Source organism: Gorilla gorilla, chromosome 4 (assembly GCF_029281585.2).
Source record: "Gorilla gorilla gorilla isolate KB3781 chromosome 4, NHGRI_mGorGor1-v2.1_pri, whole genome shotgun sequence".
Classification (NCBI taxonomy): Eukaryota; Metazoa; Chordata; class Mammalia; order Primates; family Hominidae; genus Gorilla; species Gorilla gorilla.
The window spans coordinates 121,140,619-121,153,675 of NC_073228.2; positions in this window are offsets into that span (position 1 = coordinate 121,140,619).

Here is a 13,057-nt window from a genome sequence, read left to right on the forward strand (position 1 = left end):
TTCAGTCCCTCTGTATTAGTCCATTTTCACATTGCTATAAAGGAATACCTGAGACTTGGTAATGTATAAGGGAAAGAGGTTTAATTGACTCATAGTTCTGCATGGCTGGAAGGCTTCAGGAAATTTACAATCATTGTAGAAAAGGAAGAGGCATGTCTTACATGGCAGCAGATGAGAGAGAGCAAGTGTGTGTCAGCTAAGGAAAAACTACCATTTATAAAACCATCAGATCTTGTGAGAATTCACTCAATATTGCAAGAACAGCATGGGTGAAACCACCCCAATAATCCAGTCACTTTCCAACAGGTCTCTCCCTAAACACCTGGAGATTACAATTCAAGATGAGATTTGGGTGGGGACACAAAGCCTAACCATATCACCCTCTTTCCCCACTGGTTTGCATCCTTGTAGTAAATCAAAATCCCATATTTATTATAATTTATTTTGGCCTCTATTCTGCTCCATTAAACCACTTTTTATTTATGCAGCTCCAAAGAACTTTAATATGTTGACACAATGAGAATTTAATATATTAATATGTCAAAGGTTTTGAAATTTATATGATATTTTAATATCTAGCAAGATTATTCCCTTTTCATCAGTCTTCTCAGAAGTGTTTTAGATATTTCCATCTCCTTTTCAAATGGGGACTTGATAACATTCTGCCTTTTGTTATTTAATTATAATCACATTTCATATACATATGAGTTTAGAATGAATTAATATTTATAAACTTCCTATCCAAGCATACATTCTATTTTTGCACTTACTTAAATATAATTTAATGTCATTTCATATATTTTTATGTAGAGTTCCCTATATAAGTCTTGAACATTGTTATGTTTATTTCAACATATTATTACTTTGTGTGTGAATACCAGTGCAAATGTGATTTTCTCTTCTATTGCACTCCATGTATGTTTCCTTTTTATATAAGAATATGATTACATTTAATGGCTTCTATTATTATTTCTAGCATTTTTTAGTTGACTCGAGATTTCTAGGTAGATAGTTACATCATCTTATATGTTTTGATCACCCAATTCAATATTGATCACTTTAATATTTTCTGTTGTCGATTTGTGCCGGCTAGTTATATCAGTCAGTATTTTTAAGTGAAGCAGTAGTACCTGATTCTGGTTTCTTTAATCAGAAAATGAATTTAGATAATAAAATACCTGGAAGAGTAACAGAAGACTGTCAGCAAAAACCAAAGCAAAATCATGTCATCCAATCTTTTTGGTGACAACCTTGCTGCCACTGCTCTACATAGATGCCATGGCAAGCACCACCTATCCTGCCAGCACTTGATAGAGTACCTCTGAGCCTGGCATGGCTAGTTTGCTGCCACTGTCTGCACACCCTCCTTCCTTGATTTTCAATGCTCCTGGCGTCTTTGCATTGCAAAGCTCCTGTCAAATTCATATGCCTTTTTTCTACGGGCCATAAGGACCCAGAAAGTGAGAAACTGGCTCTACCAGTGGTATGAGCTCTGCATAATCAGATGCCAGAGCTCAGGACAAAAATGATAAGGGTCGATTACATTAGTACTTCCAGATCAAGGTTAACTAAATATGCTAATAGGGGGTGTTATGAGCTACAATCCTCCCCCGGCTCCTTGATTTTTTTTGGTTCTTGGCTCCAATAGAACAGTTCAAATTTTTATCATGAAAAATCATGCTAAGTTAAGATGGCATATATATATATAATTTCATGTTAGAGTTAGTCCTAGTTTTAGTCTACTGATAAGTTTTTAAAATCAGAAATAGATTTAAAATTTTGACAAACATCTATCTCGCTGACATTTATTAAGAAAATGATATTTGTTTTCATTTGATTTATCGGTTATGTATTGCATTATTGACTTCCTGTTATTGAGTAATTCTTATATTTTTGTTATAAGCTTCCTATGATCCTAAGGAGTTATTGTTTTCATCTACCACTGACATCCATATTTCCATTTGAAAATGTTGGATTAAAAATAAATATTCATTTGTGAGACTGGTCAGTATTATCTGTGGCATATTTGTCACACATTATATCAGTGTTTACCTGACTTCAAAAAAAAAACAAAGATTTGATTCTTTCACTGTAATATAATACAGCGTGAGATTTATTTATTAAGTAAAACAACAAAGGAATTTTTGTGTTAAACTGCTTATTTGGAAGTTTTGTGCATATGTTTTAGTGTTTAATTGTAGCTTATTTTCACAGAAAATAATCTAATTTAGCTTAAAAATTTATACAGAGCTTTTAAATAATTCCATTGTCATTTTTTAACTTTTCTCAGGATCTATGATTAGTGTTCTATTATTTCTAATTTAGTATTTTTTTTGCTTTGTCCTTTATTCTTAATTAGTATATTTTATGATCTATTATATTTTCTTTCCAAATAATTACCTCTTCCTCTAGTTCCAGCTACTGGGAGACTGAGTTGGAAGGATCACTTGATCCCAAGAGTTTGAGTCCTGCCTAGACAACATAGAAAGACCCCATCTCTAATAAAAAAAAAAAAACTTAAAAATATTTTTTAAAGCTACCTATTTTTTAATGCTATTTTTTCTATTTCTTATAGAAATAAAAAAAGTTATAGATTTATAACTTTATCAGCAACTTCCTTCTTTCTACAGAATTATAATTGTGTTCTATAGGTAATTTTTAAGGCTATCTTCTTGATTCAGTCACTGAATTGATTCACTGTGATTTGTCTGGTTCAGTAGCACATTTTCCTCTGTGGCATAGCTTTAGCCATATTATATAGGTTTTGATATGTTTCATTAATTTCTACTAATTTTGCAATTTGAGTTTTGATTTCTTCTTTAACCTTGGGATTGCTTGAAATGTATCTTGACATTGTTTTTCTTTATACTTTTGTTATTAATTTTAAGAATTTTTATAGTGAAAGTGTCTGCAGTACCTACATTTTGGGAAATATATGAACATTTCCATTATGTCGTAAAGTATGATCAGTTAAAAAATATTTTATGGATACCATAAAATAACATATAGCTTCTCTCTGAGAGATGTTGAATTTGACTTGAACATTAACATAAATATATTTAAATAAAATAAATCTATAAATGAATATAAATATCGCATACTATACATAAATAAATTAATATATTTAGAAATGCTACATATTTTTGTTGTTTTACTAGACTTTTCATGAGCTTAATGATGTAAATTAATATCTGCTTTCCATTGATTTTTTTAGTGTATTTTCTACATTTCATTATTTAGGTACTATGATGCTTTGTTATTTGTTGGATAAAGATTTATTATTAGAGACATACCTCATCGTATGTTCTTTTTGCTTCATTAACTTTTTTGTATTAAGCTTCCTTTGAAATCCATAATATTTCTATAACTTTCTTCTTAAAATTATTGCCTTGCTGTAAATCTGTCCTTCTTTTCACTTTTAATCTTTCTTAAGCAGTTTTTGTCTTTACGTGTTTTATATAGAATATAGGACAAATTAAGCAGTTAAGCAGTTTTTGTCTTTACATGTTTTATATACAATATAGGACAAATTATGCATTTTTGAACCAATTTAAATCTTTTTATATTAAATTAGGATGTTTTACTCATTTTTGCCTTCAGGTTTTTATGTGATTATTCTTTAGCATCAAGTTTTCAAACATTTGCCGATTAAAATTTTATTTCCATGTAAATTCATCTTCAGATATACAAACATACATTTTTTCCCGTGTTCAATCTGCTTCTCCTGTTTTTTTGTTTTTTTGTTTTTTTTTAATGGAGTTTTGCTCTTGTTGCCCAGGCTGTAGTGCAATGGCACGATCTCAGCTCACTGCAAACTCCGCTTCCCGGGTTCAAGTGATTCTCCTACCTCAGCCTCCCAAGTAGCTGGGATTACAGGCATGCGCCACCACGCCCAGCTAATTTTTGTATTTTTAGTAGAGACGGGGTTTCACCGTGTTGGCCAGGATGGTCTCAGTCTCTTGGCCTTGTGATCTGCCCACCTTGGCCTCCCAAAGTGCTGGGATTACAGGCGTGAGCCACCGCGGCCGGCCCACTTCTCCTGTTCTTCATCTTCTTCTTCTTCTTCTTCCTTTTGTCTTTTACATCTATCATGTATGACAAAATTTTGGAGTCATGTTATTTTCAAAAAGGAATAATCATTTCTAATTACATTCTTCATTTTTGAAGATGTTTCCCTTAAATTTGAATATCAAACTGTATAAATTAAGTTTAAGTTACTACTATTTTTTTCCTTCAGAATGTTGCTGATGCTGTTGTTAAGAAGTTTGAGCTAGTGTATCATAGCAACCTCCGTCTTCCTCTTTCCATCCCATCTTTTTTAAGTTCCTGAATTTTTTTTGCCTTAAAACTTAATTTTTTTTCCTTGAAATTCAAACCCAGAGATATGTCTCGTTTGATCATTTTGTATATTTTGTTTTTCCTGTTGCATGGAATTTTGTTTATTTCTTTTTAAATTAGTGATTTGGGTTATTGGTAAATTTCATTCTAGTCTATCTTTGCCTATTCCATTATTCCATTCTAATTTTGCATTTTCTGTATCACTTGTTTTCTAAGAAACACCGATTCTGTTGATGTTCAACTAACTTTGTCCTCCTTATCCAAGGATTTGGTCCAAGAGAGAGAAAAGTTCATTGCCCCTTTTTTCTTTTTGTTTGTTCGTTTGTTTGTTGTCGTTTTGAAGAGGAGATGAGAAAGGTAAAGAGAGAGGAAGATACTGAAACTTAAATGATTCTTAACCATCAAAGCTGAAAAGCTTTGGAAATCTGGTTTGATGCTTTTACTTTACAAAGCAGAACACTGAAATTAAAAATTTAAGTGATTGAGCCAACGACACACACTTTGAGGAGAACATTTGGAAAATTTAGATGAAATATACTATATTGTTTGCTGCACAGTTTGCAATTAACAAATTTTCACTTCCTTTATCTTCTAAAAAAGGATTTATAAAACTTATTTCATGTATTTCATGTGATTCTTACCTGGAATAGTATATATTATTTTATGAGCATAAGACACAACCTATAATTACTGTTTGGTAAAAACTATCATAATATGAAAGTGTGGGGGAGGGAAATGCTATTGAAATATTGGCATATCACTACTCCAAGACTAATGCATATTCTTTTCATGTGAGATGAAAATAAAGCCTTATTCAATTATTCATTTAACTAAAAGTGGTCACTTGGCATCTCACACATCACTCACAATTTCTTTGTCTTGCCTCATGTTGCATTTTCCTGCTAAGCATACTGTCAAATTTCCTCTTTATTAATGCACTAAAATCATTTCTATCAAAATTAAAGTCAAGACATCCCTACACAAAGCAATCTTCATGACTCACCTTTGTCAACGCAGCTTGTATTACCTGGCAAAATTCTAATTTCTTTCTATTCTCTAGGTGTATGTTTTCATTCTTGCTTTCTCTTCCTGAACAATATTTTAAGTTCTCTAAGACTGAAGCTCTATATTCTCATTTTGCATCCCTCAAGTGCCTAGTACAATTCAGTCTGTATTGTTAGTACTTGTCAAACACTTCTGGAAGAAGGAATACCCAGTTCACCCACTTTCTTTCCCACAGATTTTGCCCTCTCACTAGCTACATGATAATAAGGCACTGAGTAAATTGGCACTTTTATATAGCTTTATACAGTTAAAGATAGAAAATTCAGTAGTTTTATATAGCATCTGTGCTGTTCAGAATCTCCCTTTCCTTAAATTTTTCCCTGTGCCACAACAGGTAAAGAATATCTCAGGGTGAGCTATTTTCATCCCTTTTTGACTGTATGGAATGCTCCTTAAGTGTCATTTTATTTTTTTATCCAAAACATTTAGTTGGAAATTGTTAAATTTCCAAATTGTAAGGCAGTTGTTGACTTTGTTGACTCTTGACCTCATGACCTCATGTAGGGTTCATAGCACAGCCAGGAAAGTTGAGGTATGACCATGTAGCTTTAAGTTAGAGTACCCTTTTCAGTCTAGATGTGTCTTAATTTATGTTTTTGTTTACTTTATAATATATACGTCCAAATTAACTTTAAAATTCAAAAATTATAGGGCATATTATATTTATCTGTCAACTGAAATTTTATCTCTTAGTGAAAAAAAAATCCAAGATTGGTTCAGAAAATTTGGCATTTAAACAGGATCATACTGACTTTCATGGGATTAATAATTCATATGTTTTATCGCATTTGGGGCATTTCAGTAAGTCCATTATACCTATATTTTCTGTGCAGTCGGTAAATTTTGTAGCTCTTAAAACCCATGAAGTGAAATATAGGTTTGAAAAGCCATAACACTATCAATACATTAATATTTATGTAGCTCTTTTCATGACAAACATTCTAAAATGCGCTCCAGTAAAATAAAGTGAAATAAAGCATGAAGAGAATGTGGATGATTACAAGTCAAAAGGTCGCTTTAAAAGACAAATCAAATGAATCTGTTTGACGAAGTGATTGACCAGTTTACACCAAAGATAGCAACTCCATTTAGGTGACCTCTTAGCTTGGGAAGCTAGAGAATTAGAGGCAGCCCTTCAACAATGAGGCAAGTGTTATAATTAACAAGTCAAATTCAGCAAAGCCTTTCTAATCACTCAGATAAGACAGCTTCATTCCTATTGGTCTATAAACTAACCAGGGCTTCAGGCCGTGGGCCATTTTCATAACTCTATCAATGTGACTTTGCAGTCCTAAATATAAATAAGGGTAAACAAGCTGATAAAATGCAGTCATAAAACATTTTTAATTTATTGTGGGGTTCTTCACACATCACAGAAACAAATTATTGATATAAATTATGCTAATTTCTTTCTGTGATGAGGTCATTCATGAGTAAAAAATAAATCTAGAGGACAAATGCCTTTTAATGCCTACCTACTGCTTCTCTAAATGTGGGTTGTCTCCACCTAATTTCCTTTGAAAATGAATGATGCTATGCAAAGATATTCTTCACATTAAGACCTGTTTAGTTTAAAATGATGAGAAAGCTGGGGGGGACTAGGTGGAGTAATAACACAGGATGTTGTTGAAGTATATAATCACAAATAAACAGGAAAGAGCGAGCCTGGAAGGCCATGTGATCCTGAAATACTGTTGTTATAACATTTTTAACTACCAAAATTCTTCCAGTGACTATGGAAACTTATTTTTTTCCTTCGGTATGCCTTATCACCCTGCAAAAAAAAGTTACTCTAAAGATGGATTACTGATTTTTTTCTCCCCTGGATCTGAGAAGCTTTAGGAAAAAGATGACCATTATCCGCTCATTTTAGCTACATATTCATTCATGTTATGAAGAAGGACAGGAATGAGAAATAACCAAGAGTGATCATCACACTTATGACACTGTCATATTCCACTGAGGATCAGTGTTTTTCTAATATAATTACACATTGTAGTAATAAAACCTATTGGCTTAATGCTCTCCCTTTGTTGGGGGCCAGCATTCCTAAATGAAAAGAACATTCATGGTAAGTAATACTTTCCTTTTTTTCTTTCTTTCTTTCTTTTTTTTTTTTTTTTGACATGGAATCTCGCTCTGTTGCCAGGGCTGGAGTGCAGTGGTGGAATCTCGGCTCGCTGCAACCTCTGCCTCAATTCTCCTGCTTCAGCCTCCCGAGTAGCTGGGATTACAGGTGCCTGCCACCACGCCTGGCTAATTTTTGTATTTTCAGTAGAGATGGGGTTTCACCATGTTGGCCAAGCTGGTCTCAAACTCCTGACCTCAGGTGATCCACCTGCCTTGGCCTCCCAAAGTGCTGGGATTACAGGCATGAGCCATCGTGCCTGGCAGATAAGTAATACTTTTCTAATTAAAATAAGGCTTAGTTCTCTCTATGATGTCCTTATAGTGATTCTCTGTTCCACTGAGAATTCGCTTGTCTGACTCTAATATTTCAAAGCTCCACATGGCTTTTAAGATAAAGTATACCCTGATCTGGATCCTTCATGACTTTTCAGCTTCATTCATGTGCTATCACTCAATTACTCACATGTTATGTTCTGGAATGCCTTGAGATGCCTTCCTGACCCTGCCTTCCTAACTTCTGTTTTCCTTATCTAAGACTTAATTGGGGCATCACTTCTTCTTCAGATATTTTATAACGTTTATTTTCTTTCTTTGAGCCTGAGATAGTGCCCCTCTTGGGTAGCTATTACCACAGTGCCTTATGTTTTCCTGTATTACTATGTTATTAGTATAATTAACCAAGTCACAGAATGTGAACATTAGAAAGTAGACACTAGGATTAATTTACCTCTGCCTTCTAAACACCTGTGAGAGTTCGTGACGTTTAGTGGAAGCTCGAAAATTATTTGAAGGAATAAATAACGTGATCAGGCAAACAGTTTAACTTTACGTAGTTGCTACACAGGAAAAACTCATTGCATCCAAGTGGCCTATCCAGAGACACTCATTCCCTTCTTAGAAATAACCACCTACAACTTATAGCATTGCCAGGTGTTTGTATCTGGCCCCTAAAATTAAAGGAGTCCCAGTTTCTGTCCTGAAAGTGTATATATTAGAACCATTAGATAACCCAAGCGGCTCTTTGAGAATTAAATTAAGAAACAAAACATAACAAAATAAAAAATTGGGTAAAATACATCTATGTGAGATGTATTTGACTAAAAGGTCTGCTAATGCCCTGAAATTTGTGGATCCCAGGCTTTTTGCTGGGCTATCAAAACACTTGCTTATAAAGCCAGAATGCAGTTAAGCTTCCTTTTTAGATAATTATATCCTTTTTCATCTCAAATTATATACTTACTAGTTCAACATCCATTCCTTCTAAAAAGCTTTGCTAGATAAATTATAAGCCTGAGTTTTTCAAGCAAGTATTTTTTTAAAAAGCATAGATTTTTGACATAGGTATTCCACTATTCACCTCTATTTTACACTTTACCACCTTGAGGAGTAGTTGTTGGTATTAACATGATTGTTTAAAGCTTTAATTGAGACACCTTCCCTTCCCCATACACCATTGATCATGGATAGAAAACAGGTAGGGGCTAAGGCCCTGGGCTGGTGATGTTCATATAGAACCTACGTTTAACATTTGCAGTGCTTTTGAGACCTTAATTTCTGGATCTTTTGCATCTGAATTATCTGGGATGATTGTTAAAAGGTGGACATTGTAACCCTTCCAGAAACTAAATCAATCTTAATTTCTGAGAGTGAGCCAAGAAATATGCATTTTAATCAATGACTTTAAAAGATGTATCACTCATCGAGAAAAGTGGGCCCTGTTATAAGTTCTTTCAGTAGGATATATTGTGAATGTCTTACTTTGACATGGATTTATCATTCAATAAATATTTATTGACAGTTTTACTATGTGTTAGACTGTTTCAGTAGTGGAGGAAATGAAGGTGAGAAAAGGAATTAAGAAGATTTGGGTTTAAGGGATTGCCAGATAACCTACAGAAAAACAGCTAGTTGTAAACAAGGATTATGCCCTCCCCTTCACTCTGAAGTACAGGAAACTAAGCATTTTCTTCTGTGTAGACAGCAACTTTTTAATACCAGACTAGAAACAGTCTTTAGAGCAGAAAAGATCACATATCAACTCTTCCAAAACTAAGGTGTCATGTTTGCTTCAACAGGCCTCCAGTTCCAAATTGGTGTATAAATAATAATGCTGCTCCATGACAGGCTATCTCATCCAGTTGATGCTTAGAAATCTAGATTGCGATGATTTTTATCTTTTTAGGGTATACTAGGAAGTTTTATTGCTTCAAGCTCTAGACTTCAAATGAATGTTTTCTAGAGATTTGATTTATTATTTACCAGGCAAGGTAGATTGTTTGGTTTTAGTTGCTTTAAAATTTCCACATACTTAAATTACGGTTCTGTTTTGTGGCATGGAAGCTGGGGCTCCCACCTGCTCTGTTGTCTGTGTGTAGATGACCTGTCTTCTCAAGGAGACCCTTGCCTTGCCAGTGGGTTCTCCCTTAGTCTCCACATAACATGAACGGCTTGACCTTCCATGTTGACACTTGTCCCTGTTAAACAACCCAGTTTCATTAAAAAATGGCATTTACACTTCTGGCTTGGCAGACTGATAAAACATTTGGCCGGTCACTGAACTGTCACTCTGAATTTCAGATACTCATTCCAGTGGACCATCTTCACTGCACTACCATACCATGGCTATTGAGAAGTTTACTACAACAATATTCTCAATAATATAAAAATCAATCATTGGATTAAACTAGATCACCACATTTTATCAACATTCCTGTACTATGGATTTTATTATACTGTTACTTTGGCTTATGTTGCCAGCTTATATTGAAGGATGTCGTCAGAAACCACCCTGTGGGGCTCTGTGACTTATTTACTGTAGGGATTAAGTTTCTTGGTTCACCACATGACAAAGAAGCCTTCTTATAGGAGTCTGTGAGAGAATTTCTCTCTGTGCTTCTGAGAAATTGATGTATCTTTATCTTACAAACGCAGTGAATTACATAACTAGTCATGTTTTTCTTTTCCTGCTGACTGATCAAAAGGTCGTGACATATTTGTGATTTCTCTTTACTATGTTCATAGGATCTTGTGGTATATATGTTCTGTACTTATCTCTCGGCACCACATCACATTTTATTACCCTTAATTTTTGTTGCCTCAAATTTCTTCCAAACTAAAAACATATTTTATTTTTCTACTGTGTGTATTTCTTAAGATGTCCTAAATTATTTCTGGAACAAGACAAGTTACAGTTGTGAATTTTTTGAAGTTTGTTTGTTTTTGTTTTTTAAGATAAGAAGTGATCACTAACGATTACCTTGAAAAGCTCCAACCTATAACAATGCATAATCGAAAGAATATTAGTGAGATGGCATTAGTGAGAGTGGGGTGGAATAGAAAAAGAGGTAAAAGAGAGCTTGGAGAAACTTAAGTAACAGAATGGACTTTGGTAAGCACTTGTAATATAGGCCCATATATTTTCCACATTTGGCTTTTGTAATTTCATCTGTTTCCTTCACAAACCTTTTTCCTACAGTTGACAGTAACAGACTCAAGCAGATAGGAATTAGACAATCAACCAGAGTAAGTTTGGTCCAGTTTAGCATTGAGTGCTTTAATTGTGATAACTGCTGTTCGTTTGATATTTGGTAATATCAAATGACTAATTAAACCTTAATTACTGTAGATTATATTCATGAGAAAGCATTTCATTTTACTATTGGAAACATTGAATATAAAAGCCAGAAAATCAATTAGAGAACATCCAGTCTAATGTGTTTATTAATAATTGCTGAAACTGGGGATCAGAAATGTAATGTTACTCACCCAAGTTACTTGCAACCAATTAGTGGAAGAACCAGAACTAGAATAGAAATCACTTGATTCATGGACCAGCAACAACTCAGAATGTAAAGTTATTACAAGTCCTCCTGTTGAGGGCTTTGCATCATTTTCTTAAAAGAGGCCAAGTTCAATATCTATCAGATGTCAAAACAGAGAAAGAGGTTACTGATATGAGAGGATACTTGGAAGTGCCATTCATGGTCTGTGCTGTTTCCAGCATCTGAAGATGAGGTGAGCTGAAAGTGAAACATGGGAAGAGGGCAGTAAGGGCAGTTAAATGAGAAAACCATGTCAGAATGGCTCTAGTAATTTGAGTAGTGAATGGAGATAAATAAAGGTATATCTACGCTTGCTCGTTAAGTGTATATTCAAATAATTATCTTGATAATCTAGGTAAAGAACCACATTTTTGCCTAAAATCAAGATGAATGAATCTAATGGGGTTTTAAGGATTTTATTATTTCATTTTTAAAAAATTATTTTTGATAGTATAGACAAAGCAATAGCTATTAAATTTCTGCAGTTATAGATTAAAACATTTTGTGCTTGCAGAGCAAATTGTGATTGAGAGGTTAGAATTTTGGGAATTTGTTTATTGTAACCAGTCAATCTGGAGAGTTCAGTTGAGAATAATATTGTTCCTATAGCACAGGAGTTTCTTTGCTTCATTGTGAGTTGTAATTGCTGGAGATTCTAATCATACAGGTGATGGCCCTAATTATATTTATTTTATTTCAGTCAGCAAGACTACATTTCCATGAAGCTGACACAGTAATTCTTCCTGGTGTTTGACCGTCAGTCTCTATAAATGTGTTGCGTGAAATAACAGTAAAAACAGTTCTACTCTCTCTTGTTCACCCTTCCAATAATAATAATGACCTCTCCTATTTTACAAAAGGTTTTTGTTTTTTTTTTTAACTTTTACGTTCAGGGGTACAAGTGCAGATTTGTTACATAGGTAAACTTGTGTCATGGGAGTTTGTTGTACAAATTATTCATCACCCAGGTATTAAGCTTAGTACCCTTAGTTATTTTTCCTGATCTTCTCCCTCCTTCCACCATCCACCCTCCAATAGGCCCCAGTGTGTATTGTTCCCCTCTATGTGTTCATATATTCTCACCATTTAGCTTCAACTTATAAGTGAAAACATGTGGTATTTTGTTTTCTGTTCCTCTGTTAGTTTGCTAGGGATAATGGCCTCCAGCTCCATCTTTGTTCCTGCAAAAGACATGATTTCATTTTTTTTGTATGGCTGCACGGCATTACATTATATATATGTACTACATTTTCTTTATGCAGTCCATCACTGATGGGAATTTGATAACATGTCTTTGCTATTGTGAGCAGTGCTGCAATGAATATATGCATGCAAGTCTTTATAATATAAAAATTTATATTCCTTTGGGTATATACCCAGTAATGAGATTACTGGATCAAATGGTGTTTCTGTCTTTAGGTCTTTGAGGAATCACTACACTGTCTTCCACGATGGCTGAACTAATTTATGCTCTCACTTACAGTGTATAAGTGTTCCTTTTTCTCCACAACCTTACCAACATCTGTTATTTTTTGACTTTGTAATAATAGCTATTCTGATTGGTGTGAGATGGTATCTCACTGTGGTTTTGATTTGCATATTTTAATGATCAGTATTATTGTGCTTTTTCTCATATGATTGTTGGCCACATGTATGTATTCTTTTGAAAAGTGTCTTTTCATGTCATTTGCCCACTTTTTGTT